Consider the following 3397-nt stretch of genomic DNA (forward strand, 5'->3'; position numbering starts at 1 on the left):
CACGCGACTGCCTTCATGAAACACATAACCCTGCTTCTGTGAAACGATCCTCCTCAGACAGGAGGTCGCCTGCTGCAGCCAGGACAGCGTCTGGCTCTTCTGTGATAACAATGCACAGGGCTCCAAGACATGAACCAAAAAGATGATCAAAATAATTCCAGGGCTGAGGAGCTGGGGAGAGCCTCTTCCCATGCCCTAACTGCAGGCCCGGACTCACGTAGCCACACCGAGGAGCCTCCCGCCGCTCCTGCCCGAGGCCGTGGAGGTGTGCCCTTCTTCCTCTGTCCTTGGCTTCCGCACACAGCCGTGTCCACGGGAACACGGGCACTGTGCGCCATGCCCTACGGCACCTGCGACACCTCGGCCAGAGCCAGCCGCAGTCTCAGCGCTGCAGTCCTTTTTAATGTCTTCGTTGACTACGGATACTTCCAGCTTTAATCCTTGGATGCCCAAGTGGTTCCTTCAAATTATTAAAAGGGTTAGGGGCACTGTTCCGGGACCCAGGGCATTTAAGGAAAGCATTCTTTTCGCACACGTGTGTGGGATTTGAGCAAAATGAATGCACAGTGCCACGGCACAGGCTTTTGCAGGATAGCCGCGAGTGGAGCCTGGTGCTGGGTCCCGCCGGGCGTGTTGCTCCGCTGTGCAGCAGCCGGGAGCTGCGCTGGGCTCGGAGGCCCTGTGGCAGGCGCTGCTGGCCGCACACGCCCTCGCTTCTGCGCATGCTCACTGGACCTTCAGGTGCAGCGATTGAGGCAGATGTAGCCACCCAGGCCTGGACTACCAGCTCCAGAGCCAGGAGCCAGAATAAGATTCGGTAATTAACCTCCCCAGACAGTCTCAATAATCATGATATAATGCAGAGGAAAGACACGCAGAAGGTAGGAACCAAAAAGGGGAAAGGCTAGACATGCCTTCTAGAGTAGAAAGATTGCATACCACCCATAGGAGTCATCTCTGTTCATTTGGTGCACGAATCCCGCCCTTAAGATTCAGAACTTCAGGGCTGGCCAAATAGCTCAGCAGATTAAAGCACCTGCAAACAGGTGAGGGGGCTCGGATCCCAGGGCCTTCCGTGCCGGCCCCATCCCCCAGGGTGTGCAGAGATGGCAATTGAAACTGGGCGCTGTGGAGCTCCCCTGTAGTACTAGCTCTTTTTTTAAAAAAAAAATAATTTTATTGAGAAACAAATGGCAATGAGACAGTTTCAAAACAGTAGGACAGTTTCAATAATTAATACATTGCATATTGTTGTCTTCATAGTGGTTATTCATAGTACAAGAGGCAGACAGAATATCCTGTCCAAACTCTCTTAGTACAAATCTTTCTTCTCATTGAATTAAGAGAAAGTAGCTGTATATCTATCTTAACTATTTTGTATACACAGATTAAAAAATGGTCCTTCATTTGTATCCCATTTTTTTGTTTAATTTTGTCAGAGATGGATATTCCATTCCCATTTAATATTGTAGGTGTGTGAATTCAGCAAAATAATCCAATGTGGTCCAGTAGGCCATAATAGTAGTGGGTTATCCATAGGACTGGGTCATGCTTGGAATGCCTGTCATTCTGGTCTTCTAAATATGTACTGCTTAAAAAAAATAAATATGTATTGCTTGTCATGTCATACCAATTACTGCCATACTGTCTCTCAAGTAAATGTTTGTTTTTAAAAGAGTACTAGCTCTTGGGAGGCTGTAAACAGGGAATCACTATGAATCTGATCTAGTAGTGAGACCCTGAACACCCTGTAGACCCTTACCCCTCAAAAAAAAAAAAAAAAAAGACTCAGAACTCCTGTGCAAACGCACTGGCCTGTGCCTTCTTCCTGCAGCCCTTGTCTCCCAGATTCCACGTGGATGCCCCTGCTCGCCTCACGTGCTTCCTCTCCTGCGCTCTGAAATCTCCTCACTCTGCCCACACACCTGCCCTCAAGCACCACACCTTCCCAGCAGTGCACTTGCATCCAAGCCTGAGAGTGACCAGGCCCAGCCTGTAGCCGGCTCCAAGAGCAAGACCTCAGACCCCTCACGTGAGCTTCCTGTCTTTGGAAAGAGGAGAGATAGGCTTTTGCTTGGGGTGCAGCTTTCCAAGAGTGACAGATGCATGTTCCTGTGAAAAGGATGGATTCACACTAAAGGAGTTTTGACTTTATATGATTAAAGTAAAAATGCACACTCAAACTTCTTTTCTTTTTCAGTATTAATATGGGGGAATGAAACATCCAACCTTAAAGATATCTGGGCTGAGTTCTGGTTCTCTAAAATGGAAGAATGAACTTTAGGAATAATGGAGGTTAAGAGCAGAATATATGTATCAGGGGAGGTGGGGAAAGCTGCTATGGGAGCGGGAGAGGGAACAAGACCCAAGTTGGATGCCAAGAAATCTGCCTTTCCAAGGGGGTTTATAGAGCAAAACCACAGGGTGAGGCAGGTCTAGGGTGGGAAATGTGGGCACTGGCACAGTGGGCCTGGAGTAGGCCAGAACTGCGGCTAGCCAATGGGACTGTGAGCACAATTACTCAGGTCAAATTGATGAAATTTGGAGCTAATGAAGAGTGAGTTAAGCAACAAGTGCAGGTCAGTATAGACCAGGGCTTCTCCTGTAGGGGGCTGGCTCAGTGATCCTTCCTGGCTTCCTCAGGGTGCTAGAGACTTGCTTAGAATATCAATCCTGGGTGCTTATCTTTAGGGAGGTATGCATTTGTTTAATCTTTCGTCTTGAGTCCAGCCCACACTGGGTCTGTCTCTCCCACACTTGCAATGCATCTGGTCTTCCATACTGGCTCCTTCAAAGGTCTGAATGCCTATAATTTTATCTAACTCAGCTGCCTACACAGTACTATGGACAGAACCAGGGCTTTTGAACTGAGCTATATTCCCAGCATATTTGTTTGTTTGTTGTTTGCTATTTTGAAGCAGGGTCTTGCTAAGGTTCCAAGTTGCCCAGGCTGGGCTCTCACGCGCGATCCTCCAGCTTTAGCCTCCCAGAGCACTTGCATGACAGGTGTGCATCACTGCTCCGGGCTTCAAACTTCCTGAACTGCTTAGAAGAATCTCCAGAAATAAGCCATCCTCCCTACTCCTTCAGCACAAGTGAGTACATGAAGGTGTCCCAAGGGCCACCAGGTGCGGGGAAGGATGAAGACAGACCAGAAGCCCTGAGGTGCTGAACAGTGATCCTGCTGGGTACCCTGGAACACAACTGCGAGCTGGGCTGGGAGCCTGGAGATGGGATGGTAACCTCCCCTGATCCTTCTCTGGGGCCAGCTCTGGGGGATCGGGGACAGCCCTCCCAGTCCCCACTGCTGGTACTGCGCCTTTCCTGCACCTATTGAAGCTGAGTTCCTTCCCTTGTGAGAAAAGGTTCCAGTCATGGGGGCACTGGACTTTTATTC

This window comes from Octodon degus, unplaced genomic scaffold (assembly GCF_000260255.1).
Source record: "Octodon degus isolate 3935 unplaced genomic scaffold, OctDeg1.0 scaffold00155, whole genome shotgun sequence".
NCBI lineage: Eukaryota > Metazoa > Chordata > Mammalia > Rodentia > Octodontidae > Octodon > Octodon degus.